Below are 15,501 nucleotides of genomic sequence, written 5' to 3' on the forward strand. Positions count from 1 at the left end.
CTGGGCTATGAAAACATCACTTATGAGCCAAATAAGGCAATACATTGAAATATTGATTTAGGAATCCATTGGTATCATGAAAGAGGGATTGTTCTAGATCAGTATTTCTCAACCTTTTTTTTCATTATTGCTCATCCCTCACCCCCTGGGGACCTTTATAGACATTTTTTTCCTAATTGTCCCCCCAACATGAAAATCCAATATTACAGGCATACTCTGTATATGTTTATGTACTATATGTATATCTGTGCTTTGTACTTAAAAAGGGTAAGATTTTTTTCATCTCCCAAGAGCCAGTTTTCACTCCCTCGGTGACATCATCCCTGTGTAGAATGCATGTTCTAGATTAAAAGAGACTTAAGGGATATAACAACCAGATGCAATATATGGCCCAGGGTTAAATCCTGGATTGAATAAACCATCCCATAAAGGGCATTTGGGGGACATGTGAGAAATTTTAATGTGGACTTGCTATTTTTGTTAGGTGCGACAGTGCTATTTTGGCCGTGTAGGAAAATGTTCTTATTTTTTGTAGACGCATGTAGAAGTAAAACCCAAGAAAGAAATATTGGTTTGGTGATGACACCTTCGTTAATTATTAATCAAGTTTCCTTACATGCATGGGGCTTCCCTTCTTTGCCTATCTTACTCATATTTCTGTTACGAGTGAAGTTTGGCATTAGAAGTAGAATAACTGGCCTTTGTGGGGAAGCTCTGGATTTGGAACAGCTGAACAGTATACATTAGTGATGCTGATTCTTTTAAAGTTAACTGGAATGTCTTGCAAGACAAGCAAATTTTTTGGATTCGGATAAAACTGATTTATAAAATTTTTACATGATCTCTTTAAGACTTGGGGTATTTTACTCATTGGGAAGTTAAAGCCTATTTTATCAAATAGTGTCATGAAATATTTATCCCAATTGCAATTTATTATCATCTTATCCTCTGATGAAAAATTTTAGATGACAACTTAAAATATGTGAGGAGTTACATAGCTTAAAAAAATTCTTTTGGGGGTTATGTAAGCAACATATTTAAAGATTTAAGAAAATACATTTAAGAAAATACATTTCAAGGAAGGGAAGACCTCTCTTTTGCATCCCTTTAGTCTCTTTCCTTTCCAGGAGCCAGTGACTAATTATAGGCATATAAGACACCTGATTAGGATTCCAGACAAAATGGCAGCCCTTTGCTTTTGTGGATGAGAACCAAGTTTATTTCAATAATGTGTCATTTTCCTTTTTCTCAGTGGTAGATTCCACTGTCACATAGCCACAAGCATATCAGTGGGACTCAAGAACCTTATATAGGGACTTCCCTGGTGGTGCAGTTGTTGGGAATCCGCCTGCTAATGCAGGGGACTTGGGTTCGAGCCCTCATCTGGGAAGATCCCACATACTGCAGAGCAGCTAAGCCCATGCACCACAACTACTGAGCCTGCGTGCCGCAACTACTGAAGCCCACGCACCTAGAGCCCATGCTCTGCAACAAGAGAAGCCACTGCAATGAGAAGCCTGTGCACCACAATGAAGAGTAGCCCCCACTCACTGCAACTAGAGAAAGCCTGCGCGAAGCAACAAAGACCCAACGCAACCAAAAATAAGTAAATAAATAAAATTGATTCTTTTAAAAAAATAAATAAAATAAAATAAAAACCATCAAGAACACATTCAAAGAAATTCTTATGCACAGGTTCACAAAAGAAATAGGATTTAATCTACATTTTTTACCCCAATTTTCTATTGCTGTATAACACACCACCACGTTTTGGTGGATTAAAAAAAACAACCATTTTATGATACTCACCAACTCTGAAGCAAGAATTCAGACAAGCACAGTGGAGATGTCTTGTCTCTGTTCCTCTCTATATGATTTATGAGGCCACAGCCTGGAACCCTCAAATGCCAGAGAGTAGATCATGTGCAGGCTTCGTCACTCGTATGTTGGCTGTGTAGACTGAGATGCCTCAGAATTAGGACTCGGTTGGAACTGCCATCCAGGGAGCCTACACATGGCTTCTCCATTTGATCTGAGCTTCTCACAGTGTAGTGACTGGTCTCTGAAAGGGAGATCTGGAGTGGGAGTGCCAGCAAAGCAAAGAGACCAAGGGAGAAGCTGCATGGCCTTTTATAGCCTAGTATCAGAAGCCCCGTAGCATCACTTCTGCTGTTGTCTATTGGTCAAAGCAGACACAAGTCCATCCAGTTTCAAGTCAAGGGTATATTAAGCTGGAAACTGTAGAAGATCTGAAATGTTATCCACCTGTTATATAAATGAGCCAAAGATGATCCCTGTATATTGGCTCTATGTTTAATTCACAGCAGGTGGGGGGCCCATGTGCTCAAAAACCTGTCAGTACCAAACTCAAATTTTTACAATCCAGTTGTTTTAAAGCTAGCCCAAGTAAAAGCAGATATTTTAAGCCATTTTGAAACGACTTTGAATATCCCATGAAACTGTGCTTCAAATCTGCTAGCCATAGATAAGATAAACCCTAGGGTTATAAATGACCCCAAGCTACTGCTGCCCTTCAGAGTTCTCTGACCCAGAGACCCCCCCCCCCCATTATGCTGTTAGTTGACAGCATGTAGACGGGTGAACCCCTTCTCTGATTTCGTTCCCTCCCGGAAGTTCCCTTGCCTTTCTCATTTTCTGGATAGTGGGCCCCATGCTATGACCTCTGGAAGGTCTCCTTGAGAACCATCACCCCTACCTCCACATCCATGCAAACCTGTCAAAACACCACCCAAATAAAGTTTGTTGTATGCTACTGCCACCTCGTGGTCACATATATTTCCTTGATCAGCTCCCAAGTCCCTCAAACTCACTATATTTACATGCAAACAAACAAGCCTAACCACAGTGAGTGTGTGTATTGGCAGGAGACAAAAGCCTTTCTGGATCAGACAGCTGATTACTCATAGCAAACTGCAGCAGCCAGAGTCCCAATCCCCACAGAGCAATGTAATAAGAGCCAAACCCAAAACTGAGTTTTGGAGATATAGGTTGCTCGTACACCTACCCATCTCCCCTCCAGAAAGAGAGAGATGTACTTATTAAGTAAATCTTTTTCGTGGGGGGGAACAGGAGGAGAGGTTCATTACCCTGGGATATAAGCAAATATCTCTAGGAAGGAGAAGGGAAGGGCATTAAGACTAAATCCTTCAGGAGGTTCCTGTTTTTAGAGATTCTCTACAGCTTTCAAGTTTGTTATGCAAACATCTGTTCAGTGCCATTTGCTCACAAGGCCTGGACCACGCTGAAACGTAAGACTATTTAGGGGAAATTATCTCCCAAGACGGTAGAGGCCCACCTCTTGAGAAGGGGGCCAAGCAGGGCTAGCTTGTCTCTGTTCCGTGTGTCTAAGGCCTTGGCTAGGAAGACACAAAGGGCTTGGGATGAGTCCCTTGCCTTGGGCTGCAATCACCTAGAGACTCCTTTACTCACATGTCTGGTGGATGGAATGTGTAAATAAATAAATTTATTAAAAAAAAAAAAAGAACCTTGTATAAAGCTGCAACTGCCTCCTGCTACTTTTCTCCCCAAACTTTACAAATCCCACTGTTCGGTTTTCAGAGACCTCCTTTCTGCCTGTTGGTGGGTGAATGAGAAATTACTCCAAATGGCAAAGAGATCACTTTTGTTATTTCCAATCAGTGTGAGATTGAAAAGTCAAATGTGAGGGGTTGTATGTTTTTTCAGACAGGATGAATCACTGGCATGTTGCTTTTTGAAGGGTATCTAAATCATTTCACAGAGCACACTTTTAAACAAAAGCCCTCCCATAAGGCTGAAGCATCTGGCATGATATATGTTCTTCCAGATTTCTCAAGAGTTTGAGCTTCCCAAGGCACGTTGTGCCCCACCTTTCAGGGTTTTTTCCTACTTAATTTTCTGGCGTGTCTCCCTGTCAGGTCCTGCGTATCATTCTCATTTCTGCTGACTTCGATTCTCTAGTCTTGGCCTAAGTTTGGAAAATTCCAAAGAGGAATGTTCTACCAGTTTTCAGGCTAGAAGTAAAATTCTAACAAGATCTGTTTGTTGCTCGCAGAGTCTTTGACTCTTGGAAGATGATTACAATCAGCTGTCGGGTTTTGGATGGGCTACACCCCTGAAATCTCAAGCCTTCACCTCTCAACTCCAGGCCTGTATTTTTGACTGTTCGCTGAGCATGTTCTTTTTGAAAACCCACCGTGATGTCAAACTCAAGATGTCTATGATGGAATGGCTATCCTTTCCCTTTAATATTTCCTGCATGGGTTGCTCTACCAGATTAAGCTTCCTGTAGTGATGTTTGGATCTTGTCACACCCTCTAGGATAAAAGGCTCCAGTAGTTCACCATTGTCTATAAGATAAAATACAAATTCTTTTCTTGGTATTCAAGGTCCTGATACTCCAGTTGGACTGGTTCATTTTATATTGCCCAAACAGGCCTTTTACTTAAGTCTATCAGGTTTTTGGTCAAATGTTCTCACATTCTGGAATGTTCTGTCTACTTTTTTCTATTTATTTTTCCTACAAATATTTATGTTGCTCTTCAAATTTAACCCAGAGATCTGCATGGCATTTCCCTTATTTCCTTGAAGTCTCTGCTCAAATGTCACCGACTGAGTAAGGCTTTTCTTTCTTTCTTTCTTTTTTTTTTTTTTTGAAAATAGAGCATTTAATAGGAATCAGAAAATATAAATGCTTATCAGTTTTAGAACACTGCAACCTTAAATAAAGATGACAATAACACATTCTGTTAAATATTCACAGTAGAATTTTATAGATGCACTTAATCATTTTGAATGCTTCTTTACTTCAGGGGGAATCTAGGAGAAGTAGCACTAACCATGGACCTGCAGACTATAAAATAACTCTGTAGCTCCAGCTGAGTTGATGGCCACACATTTATACATGCCAGCATCTGTGATCTGGGTGCTTTCAATATTGATGATCTGTCCTCTGTTCAAGAAAGTTATGCTACTGGAACATAATAGTGGATGATTATCTTTGTATCATGTAATAGCAGGCAAGGGATTTCCAGTTGCCTTACACTCCAGCTGTATGGGGTTGTTCACTACCACTGTCTCATTCAGCATCTTCCCTGCATCCTCCAGACTGGGTGATTCTGCTAGTGTTGGAGGGTCTCCTGCAGGGGGTGTGGGGGCAGCTGTGACTCACCGTGGGGCCAAGGACAATGGTCAGTAAGGCTTTTCTTTAACACTCATATTAATATTACAACAAGTCAACCCTGGCCACCCCCTATCCTTTCTGCTTTATTTATTTTTCTCCATAGTACTTATCACCATACATTATTTGTTCATGTACTGTCCATCTGCCTCCAAGGGGGTAGGGATTTTCATTAGTTCCATTCATTGGTGGAGCGTCAGCAATTAGAAAAGAACCTGGCACATAACAGGAACACAATAAATATTTATGGATTAAATAAATGAATGAATAAACTCTGAAAATACTTAAGGGCATTTAGAATGAGCCTGGCACTCTCTTGGGTTCTGGAGAGGTGGATATCAACCAAGTGGGGTTCTTTTAGAAACCCATAATCATGTGAAGAAAAATGTGAAGTACAAAAATGGAAGTGTTTACAAAGATCAAGTGTAGCATGGTGTAGGAAAGAGAAAGGAATTAATATTATTGAGCTCCTACTATGTGTCAGATACATTCACACATCTGGTCTTGTTTAAGTTTCACAATGATGCAATCCAGTAGGTTTTATTATTACCAATTGTGTAGGTGAGAAAACTGAAGCTATTTATCCCAGTTTTTTGCTAATAGGTGGTTAAAATCAGAGGGATTTAAAACCAGGTCTTCTCATGCAAAAATCAGTACGCTTTGCACTATACTAGGTTGCCTCTCAAGTCATTAGGGAGTGAATATATTTAGCTTAAGGCATCATGGAGTAAGTGCTATTTGAGTGATTAATGAGAGGCTCATCAAAGCAGAGAAAAAATGGCAGGATAGCCACCCTCTGTATAAACTTCCCAGCCCACCTCAGTCCATGGGCTCTTTCCCTTCTGTCCTCTCATTCCCTTCTGTAATATTAATTCATTCAATAAATATTTGAATATCTGCTATGTGCTAAGTAATGTTCTATGCTCTGGTGCTACAGTAGTGAATAAAACAAAATTCATGTTTCCATGGAGATTTCATTCTCTAAATATTTTGTGTAATATTGGGAGAAAGCAGGACTTTTCAAATTTAGAGAGCTCAGATTTAGTGTTATGGCTTCATCACAGTCTAGCTGAGGACCTTGGAGAGGTCATTTAAACTCTCTGAATCTCAATGTCTATATTTGGAATAGGAATAACTACCCATCTCACCAAAATATGATGTTGCGAGGCTCAAATAGGATGAAAATACTTTGAACCATCAAGCACTGAATAACTGTGTTTTATTAAATGTAACATGCCATTACTTTTAAGAAACACTATTATTTATGTACCATTCAGAAAGAAAAAAATCCACCAATTATGACATGCCACTGATTGTAAGAGCCATGACAATTTCAGAGATGTCAAAATGTGGGAAAAAATTATGCATCTTAGAATTGTTGAAGTATGGAATAAGAAAGCTAGTATTGTCATTCTAGTATGTAGCTACATACGCTCTAGTATGTAGCATATGGTTCAGAGAGGAATGGATTCAGCAAGATACACTGGAGTAGATTAATAAGATAAGTGATAGAATATTTCTTAGAGATTTTCAAGAATCTATATTTGTACTCAATTTTTTTCTTGGATAAGATAATTGCAGCCTTTTTCTATGTTGTAGAATTTTGGAGCTCCAATCACCTATTTTCCCTTGAACAATGCAGCCATACTGGCCCAGAGCACTACCTGTAGACTATTATATGAGAAACGAATGAAGTTTTTGCTTGTTTAAGAAGTAAAGTCTCAGGACTTCCCTGGTGGCGCAGTGGTTAAGAATCCACCTGCCAATGCAGGGGACAAGGGTTCGAGCTCTGGTCTGGGAAGACCCCACATGCCACGGAGCAACTGAACCCATGCGCCACAACTACTGAACCTGCGCTCTAGAGCCCTCAAGCCACAATTACTGAAGCCCACATGCCACAGCTGCTGAAGCCCGCATGGCTAGAGCCCGTGCTCTGCAACAAGAGAAGCCACTGCAATGAGAAGCCTGCACACTGCAATGAAGAGTAGCCCCCACTCGCCGCAACTAGAGAAAGCCTGCGCACAGCAATGAAGACCCAACGCAGCCAAAAATAAATAAATAAATAAAGTTCAAAACTCAATTAAAAAAAAGTAAAGTCTCTGTTCCAAGTCCTTATCCTAATTAATAGAACCACATGCACACATTGCACAGTGCCTTCTTCATGAAAACTTGTCTGTATCAGGAGAATGGTGCTTTACTAGAACAATTTTTTTCAATCATATGGGCATTGCTAATTATGTAAAGAGAGAGATCTCTCTCTCTTTTCCTCCTTCTCTTATGACTCTTCCTTTTCCTCTCCTGCACATCACCCCCTCTCCCCTTTTGCTTTGGCTCTTAGGAAACTCTAAGACAGATATGTACTTCTTTATAAGGTTCTAACTTCAGTTTCATCTTTTTTGCTGACCTTTAATTTTCTTTTCTCCTAATTCTAACTTATTTTTTCCAACATTTCATTTTTTTTGAATATTTAGAAAAGATGAAAGAATTTTATGGTTAACACCCATATACCCACCATCTGGATTCCATGATTAACCTTTTACTGTACTTGCTTTATCACGTGTCTTTCTGTATATCCATCCCCCTTTTCAATTACTCTTTGATGTGTTTCAAAGTAAATTGCAAATATCTATACACTTTACCTCTATACATTTTAGTATGCATAGCATTAACCACAGTTCAATATTTGGTTATAGCTTTTTGTTTTTTTTTTCAGTGAGGTAAAATTTATATACAACAAAGTGTACATACCTCAAGTATACCATTCAGTGATTTTTGACAAGTGGATACATTTGTGTAACACAAATCCTGATCAAGATACAGAATATTCCCAACAGTCCAACAAATTCCCTCATGTTTCTTCTTTCATCCTCACAACTTCAGAGGCAAATACTGTTCTGATTTTTTTTTCCACCGTAGATTAGTTTTACCTGTTTTAGAAATTCATATAAATGGAATCACACAGTAAGTACTCTTATATAAATCTTTTTTTCACTCAGCATAATGTTTAAAGATTCATCCACATTATTATGTGTTCCAGAATTTGTTTCTTTATACTGCTGATTAGTATTCCATTGTATGAATACCCATCAGTTTGCTTAACAATTATAGCTGCTGTGATATGTTTTTACGTCTCTTTGGGGAAATGCTTTCACAACTGTTGGCTACATACCTAGGAGTGGAATTGCTAGGTCATAGGGTAGATGCATGTTTAATTTCATAGGAAACTGTCAGTCCTTTTCCCAAAGTGATTATACCAACACCACTGTATGAGAGTTCAGGTTGTTCTATGTTCTCCCAACATTTAGTATTGTCAGTCTGCTTTTTTCAAATTATTATTTATTTTAGCTATTCATGCAAGTAGTAATATCTCACTGTGGCTTTAACTTGTATTTCCCTGATAATTAATGATATTGAGTATCTTTTAAATGGCTTATAGGCCATTAATGTATCTTCCATTGTGATGTGTCTATTTAAGTCAATCCAAATTGAGTTATTTGGTTTTTCAAATTTTTGAGGTGTAGGAGTTCTTTACATATTTTAGATACTAATTCTTTGTCAGATATATGTCTAGCAAATATTTTATATTAGTCTATGATATATTTCTTTTGTATTTCATTAACACTGTCTTTTTATGAGCAAAAGTTCAAAATTTTGGTATAATCTAATTTATCAATTTTTAAACAGTTATTGCTTATCCTAAGAAAACTTCGCTATTCCAAGTTGTGAAGATATTCTCCTCTATCTTTTTCCAGAAGCTTTAGAGTTTTCACTTTTACATTTAAGTCTGTGATTCCCTCTTGAATTAACTGTGTATCACGTGAAGTAGGGTGTCAAGGTCCATTGTTTTTCCATTTGGGTACCTAGTTCCAGTACCCAATCTATTTAAAAAAAAATCTTGTACTTTATATGTTTTTGTTAGATCCCTCAAATATTTTTGAAACAAGCAATAATTGGATTCTGCCTAAAGGCCAGAGGATGCCCTCATGAGTCTCCTTGCAGTGCTGTGATGGGTAATATTCTCCCAGCATAGACATATTAAAATATAATTCCCCTCCTCCACAATAAAAGGTGCTCTGTGTTTCATTTAGCCTTGGCCTTAAGTTTTTCACTTTCCTGCCTCTCCAGGAATGTTGAAATGCTGCTGTGCACTCACTTGACCAGGATGGTTAGCTTGTTCCTACCGGGTCTTGTGGAGATGAAGCAGCAAGATGCTTAGGAGGATTGTCTTTTGGGTCTGAGTAGCCTAATGGGTTTTTACAGGCCTCCAGGGCTTATCTTCAGCACTTTGGGAGAGCATTTGTTCCACAGAACTTTTTAAAGGTAGAGAAGTTAAACTCTGATAAGATCTAGAGACAGAGCAAATCTGTGCTCTGGTTCTCTTGGTAAATTTGATTCTGGGTTCTCAGTTCTGAGTGCCAGTTGTTAAGTGGAGACTTTCATTTACCCTCTTTTAAACTGTTTTTCCTACCTTTCCCCTTTTTGCTCAGCAAAGAGAATCAGACCCTGTATGTACGTATGTATTTATATAGTATGTGTGTGTGTGTATATATATATGTATATATATATACACACACACACACACACACACACATACACTTATGAAAGTATATGTACTGGTTACAAAAATAATAAATAATATAAGCTCATTGTTGAAAACTTTGATAATACAAACAATGTGCAAAGAAGAAAGTTCAAATCAGCTATAATCTAACACCCAGAGATAAGCCGTGGTGTCATTTTTTGGTCAACTTTGATGTTGAATCTTGCCTCTGCCTCTTACTAGCTTGGCACCTCTTTTTTTTTTTTTCCAGCTTGGCACCACTTTGACTCTAACCTCCCATCTGGAAAATGGGGATAACTTCCTTCATGGACAAGCTGTAAAAATGAAAGATGATGTATGTAAAATCTTTGGCAAATAATAGATACTAAATAAATATAAGTTCACCTATTGAAGGGTATAGAAAGTGAGTGGGTGTAGGGAAAAAAAAAATCTCAGTTCCCCTTTCCCCCCCATTTTAAGTTCTGTTATTAAACTCCTTTAAAGCAGGCACAGCTAGAGGGACAGAACACAGGATAGTGGTTGCTAGGAGCTAAGGGTGAGGCAGCAGTCAATTAAAAAGGGGAAACTGTTCTATATCTTGATTGTGATGGTAACTACACAACTGTATGTGATGTTTAAAACTCACAGATGTATACACTAAGAGGGTGAATTTTATTGTACACAAATTATACTTCAATAAACCTGACTTTAAAAAATACTCCTGTAAAACAAAATCCTAGATTTCTTCATTGATTTAAATTGGTCCTTCCAGGTCCTCTCAGCCCTTCCCCTCCAGTTTATCTCTTTTCTAGACACTTGAGGCTTTTTACCTTCCTGATGGTGTTCTGAATGTTGGTTTAGCTCTCCTGTTAATTGTTATACTGGATTCTTTGTTCCCTGTCTCCCTGCTTTGCTGCATATTTTATTTCCCTCTTTTGAACTGACATTCTGTTGAGCTAGCTTCAGCTGTGCTTAGCAAACCAAATGTATCGCTGTTTCACTTGCTTTTTTGTGTGTGTGTGACAGAAATGTTCTGATCAGGGCAACTAATTAATTATAGTGAGCAAGGTAAGAGAAAAGCAGATCCTGAGTCCTTGTGTTAATGGTTAAACAGACATCCTTTAAAATCTTCTAGATTGTTCCTTCTACTATGAACAAAGGACTTGGAACAATTTTTATGCTGAAAAATAAGTAAAACACAGGCTCACAGTGGAATTTGTTATAGCTACTTGTTGTAGCTCAGTTAAAACAGATGCAGCTATTTGAGGTATATCTGATCACATAATACATCCTGAAATTTCCAGGACAGTCTGCATATCAAATATTCCATGCCAAGTTCTCTCTAAGACACTCATATTGTGTAGACCAGACAAATGTATCTTGATTTTGGTTCATAAGATATTGTTGCCAGACTCATAAGTTAAACTTATTAATTCTTTCTTTATTTTTCCATTCTGCAAGTATTTACTGAGTACCTACTACTGAGTGCTAGACTCTCTAGTAGGCTCTGGAGAAACAGATAAATAAAATCTTTCTTGAGAAGCTAATGTTGTTCAGTCTGCGGGATGGACGGGCTAACAAATGAGTTCAGTTTCTCTAGAAAACAACTGCATACAGGAAAAGACCAGAGATAAGTCAATTCATGTACAATATAATTTACTGAGAAGCTTTTAAACTTTACTGTATAGACATATATTTTAACTGCATAAGTAATATAGACTTGTTTTAACACACCAGTATTAGGAAGATTTTATTAGACAGCCCTCTATTAAAAATGTAGTATTTAAGTAAATGTGTAATATTGCATATATTTATATATTTTCAACAGGAGAGATTGTAATCTATTCCCAGGGCTTTCACTAGTATAACTTTTGGTTAGAAATCTTCCTCTGACTAGCTTGACCATCTTGCAATTACTTCTAATAACAGCTGGTATGTCCTGAGTTCTGCCAAATGCCAGGTAACTTGTAGACACTTTTTCTATTACTCATGCAACTTGGTGGAGTAGGCATTGTTCTTCCACTTTATAGACTAGGTGGAGAGTGGGTTTCAGAGAGGGTGAGTGACTTGTCCAGTGCCACCAGCTGAGTGGAGGTGGAGGGGAGATCTAATGTGCCTGACTGAAGGCAGTGTACTCTTCTCCAGGCTACACAGCCCTTCATTGTTGGGGAGCTTTTAACTGCGTATCAGGCATGCATTTATTTAAATCTCCGCTGCTACCGGAAAGGAAAGTGAGAAAGGGGGACGTAATTAAGATGCAGCTACTGCCAAAGCATCCCTCGTAATCCAATATTCTCGCTGCAGCCAGAGAGATCCTTGTAAGTGCCAATTGGGCCATGTCTCTCCATTTCTCAGAATCTTCTGATTAATTTTTTAAAAATTAATTAATTATAATTATTTTTGGCTGCATTGGGTCTTCATTGCTGTGTGCAGGCTTTCTCTAGTTGCAGCGAGTGGGGTCTACTCTTCGTTGCGGTGCACGGGCTTCTCACTGCAGTGGCTTCTCTTGTTGCTGAGCACGGGCTCTAGGTGCTCAGGCTTCAGTAGTTGTGGCTCACGGGCTCCAGAGTGCAGGCTCAGTAGTTGTGGCGCACGGGCTTAGTTTCTCCGCGGCATGTGGGATCTTCCTGGACCAGGGCTTGACCCCGTGTCCCCTGCGTTGGCAGGTGGATTGTTAACCACTGCGCCACCAGGGAAGCCCCCTCTCTGATTAATTTATTAATTCATTATTTGTTTCTAAGGTTTAAAATTTTTTTAAATTGAGGTAACATTGGTTTATATCATTATATAAGTTTCACATGTACAACATTATTTTTCTACTTCTGTATACACCACAGTGTGCTCACCACTGAAGATTTAGTTTCCATCTGTCACCATACATTGATCCCCTTTACCTATTTCATCTTCCCCCACCCTTTCCCCTCTTCCCTTCTGCTCTGTTCTCTGTATCTACATGTTTGTTTTTGTTTGGTTTTATTTGTTTGTTTATTTATTTTGTTGTTGGCTCCCAGCTGTGTTAGGCACACGGGTCTGTTCCTGTCTTTCCAGCCACATGTAGGCATACTCTCTCCTGCCCTCCCCTGGAGGTGCCCTAGCCATGTGGGCTCTTTTTGTCCTTTTCTTTCCCTATGTCCTCCTGTCCCTGGGCCTTTTCTCTTGCACTTCCTTTTGCCTAGAAGACTGTCCTTAGGCCCTTCCACCTTCTCACCCATCAGTTAACTCTGCCTCTGGTTCTCAGTGCACTGTGGCCCCTTCAAAAAGCCTGTCCTACTGCACCAACCCTCAGCGCACATGCCCACGTATTCACCTGCATCACCCCTTCATGGAGGCCATCATCAGGTGGTCATTTACAGATAGATGCAATCTGATTCTGTAAAAATGCCTCCTCCAGGAGAGAGCTCTAGGGGGGCAGGGATGCTGCAGTTTTTGCTCACCATTAACCTGGACCCTAGCACTGTGTGTGCAAAGAGTAGGCACTGGAAAATAACTGTTGAAAGAAGGAATCCTTCAGTCTTTCCTGTCACCTCCACTAGACTAGGCTTCCTCAACCTACACTCTCAGTAGGACCCTGAACGTTTCCTCTTTAGTCCTGTAATTAGAGACTTGGATGATTATTTGATTATTTGTCTCTTCCCCTGAGGGCCTCATAAAGGCAGGGGCCTCATGTTTACTTTCCTCATCATGGTGAGCTTACTTAGCACAGCGCCGGCACAGAGGATGCCCTCTATAAATTTTTGTTGAATGGGCAAGCTAGGGGCCTGTTGACATAAAGGGAGTGATTCAGAGGTCTGAGTATAAAGGCTACATAAAGTGGCTCATTATCTACTAATTCAAATTTGTATTAATTTAATAAATCATCTAGTAGTGTTATTAGCAACTCTCAAGCTGAATAAAACATTACTGCTACAAACAACACCCAAGGAAATCCTTCACACTGGTCTGAAGTCCCTTCCTATGGTCAGCTCTCTGGCCAGTGAAGGTAAATTCCTTCTGTTCTAGGCAGAGGCAGATTTTCCACGAGAAGCTGAAGCTTTGGGAGTGTCACTTGTGGCACACCTTCCAGGGCCCTGGGAGGATCTTTAGCAACATGTGCACAGGGTCATATGTTTTTATAAAATTAGCAAAAATAAGATATTTTAAATCATAATTAAAGGCCCTGTCTCTATCCACTCTGACTTTCCTTCTGTCACCTTATCGGGGGGATTAGAGTAGCCATGGGCATCCTGAGGCTCTGACTAAGAGGAAGTTGAGTTGGGGACACATTGAGCTTGGCTTTAGTGGTATATGTAATTTTCAGACAATTCTATGTATAGTTAAGTCATGGCTATTAGTCCCACCATCGAAATGGCTTCTGGGAAAACCCCTCCTGCCCACGGTGACGACCTACCTAGTATTGTGACACCAAGTTGGTGGCTAGTATCAATGAAGTTCCTTCTGAGAATCACTTGCTTTGGTGCTGAAGGCTATGAGGTTATTGGTAGTGGTTTCTCTATAATCCCCATACTTCCTGATTTCCTGAAAATGGCCTTTTGATCTTTGCTCTCTTGGTCTATCCAATGGTGGTGTCAGCCTCTAACTCCCTGAATTATCAGCATTTTAGGAATTACCTAAAACACTCAGAAGCTTCTTTTTTCCTGGCTGAACTCTGACCAGGCAACAAAAGCTCTGCCTGTAGCATTGGTATAACCTTCATGGCAGATCTGTCTCTTTGGGCACCTTAAGTGCCTATCACCCCATCTTTGTTCCCTTATCCTTCTCATGTGCCCCATGGAACCCACAGGCCAAGAGGCACACTGCTCTCTCCCCAAGACCCAAAACAATGCCCCCCAAATTGTGCCCTGGAAAAACAGACCATTCACAAGCGTGAAAAAAGGCAGACAGCAGAGTGAGGAGGAGGGAGAGAGAGAAGACAAGGGGAAGAAGACTGAGAGCAGGATGGTTAAGGAAGATGATGATGAGGGCACTAGAGGGACTGGCTGAGAAAGATGCAGAAAAGAGAACAAAGCTGAGCTCTTCCCTTGCCAGATGTTCGTGTGTGGAATCATATCCTTAGCCAGAGTTGGTTGGGGTCAGGCGCCAAGGTGAGGATGGAGCATGCTCATCTCTCTCCTGGATCACTGCAAGAGTTTCCTAGCTGGTTTCCCAGCTTCCACCCCTGCCCTCCTAAATCCTTCTCACCCCAGCAGCCCAGTGATCCTCTTCAAATATGAGTCGGCACATGCCACTCCTCTGCTCTCGTTCTCTCTGACCTCACTTCCGTCCTCTGTCCCCACCCTCAGTTGGTTCCAGCCGGACTCACTATTCCTCAAATATGCTAGGCCTCCAATAAAAATGTTAAAAAAAAAATGCTAGGCCTGCTCCGGCCTCAGGGCCTCTGCTCAGCTGTTCCCTTTGGCTGGAAGGCTGCCCCTCAAATGTCCGCCTGCTGCTCTCCTGCATCCAGCGAGTCCCCTCCTCACTCAGGCTCTTCTGGTCACTCCATCAAAGACGACAACCCTCCCAATGCCCCTTTCCTTTCTAACATAATATATAATCTATTTATTTATTTGTGTTGTCTGTCTTCTTCCACTAGAGTGTAAGCTCTAGGGCAGGGATTTTTGTTTGTTCACTGCTGAATCTCCCTTTTCAAGCATAGTGCCTGGCACAGAGTAGGAGCATATTAAATATTTGTTGAAAGAATGACCTCATGAGGCAGGTGCTATTATTAAGCACATTTTATAGAAGATAAAACTTGGGCTCGCTAGTGTAAAGTAACCTGCCCAAGATCACATGGTGAAGTGAA

General features: G+C 40.1%; 1 long non-coding RNA gene across 3 annotated transcripts in view; it reads right to left on the minus strand.

Annotated features, from left to right (window-relative positions):
* The window catches only part of LOC114486296 (uncharacterized), a 72,358-nt gene that overhangs the window by 17,795 nt on the left and 39,062 nt on the right, over window positions 1-15,501 (minus strand). For 2 of the 3 annotated variants that reach the window (XR_003679796.2, XR_003679795.2), the window contains exon 3: window positions 7,928-8,106. The exons of the other annotated variant lie outside the window; for it this stretch is intronic. This is a non-coding gene — a long non-coding RNA (uncharacterized lncRNA). The remainder of the gene's footprint in view (window positions 1-7,927; window positions 8,107-15,501) is intronic. 3 annotated transcript variants of the gene reach the window in all.

This window comes from Physeter macrocephalus, chromosome 5 (genome assembly GCF_002837175.3).
Source record: "Physeter macrocephalus isolate SW-GA chromosome 5, ASM283717v5, whole genome shotgun sequence".
NCBI lineage: Eukaryota > Metazoa > Chordata > Mammalia > Artiodactyla > Physeteridae > Physeter > Physeter macrocephalus.